The following is a 557-nucleotide window of genomic DNA, read 5'->3' as shown; positions in this document are numbered from 1 at the left end:
CTCGCGCGGCCTTGAGTCCTCGCTCATGCGAGCTCGCAATGAGGATTTCTGTCAAGGGTGGCGTCCTGATTCACGGCCCCTGCACTTTCTGGCTTGGCGAAGGAGATCGGGATGGACTTCCTTCCCGCTCGTCGTGCCCTAGGCTTCCGACGGACGTCCGTCAGGCCCCTCCAGGGTGGCCGGGAATTCTGGCCTCCTCCGGTGCTGTGCAAGGGGTGCATGGTGAAAGTATTGTTCCCCTTATTTTCGACAGCGGTTACAAGCAATGATATGAAACGATACAACCTGCTCATCCGGGATCCCGGATGTGTCCCTCCTCTCACGTCACAGTATAAACGTATATAGGAACGTATGTATAAACGTATGTATGTATAAACGTATGTATAAATGTATGTATTTATGTATGTATGTATGTATATATGTATGTTTGTATATATATATGAATGTATGTATGTATGTATGTATGTATGTATGAACGTATGAACAAACGTATGTACTGTGACGTGACATTTTGTCCGTCACTGTGCGGACTTGTCGACGGCGGACTCGCGCTTCCT

The sequence above is a fragment of the Trachymyrmex cornetzi genome, unplaced genomic scaffold, assembly GCF_001594075.2.
Source record: "Trachymyrmex cornetzi isolate Tcor2-1 unplaced genomic scaffold, Tcor1.1 scaffold159, whole genome shotgun sequence".
Lineage (NCBI taxonomy): Eukaryota > Metazoa > Arthropoda > Insecta > Hymenoptera > Formicidae > Trachymyrmex > Trachymyrmex cornetzi.
Note: the sequence above shows the minus strand (reverse complement) of the source record.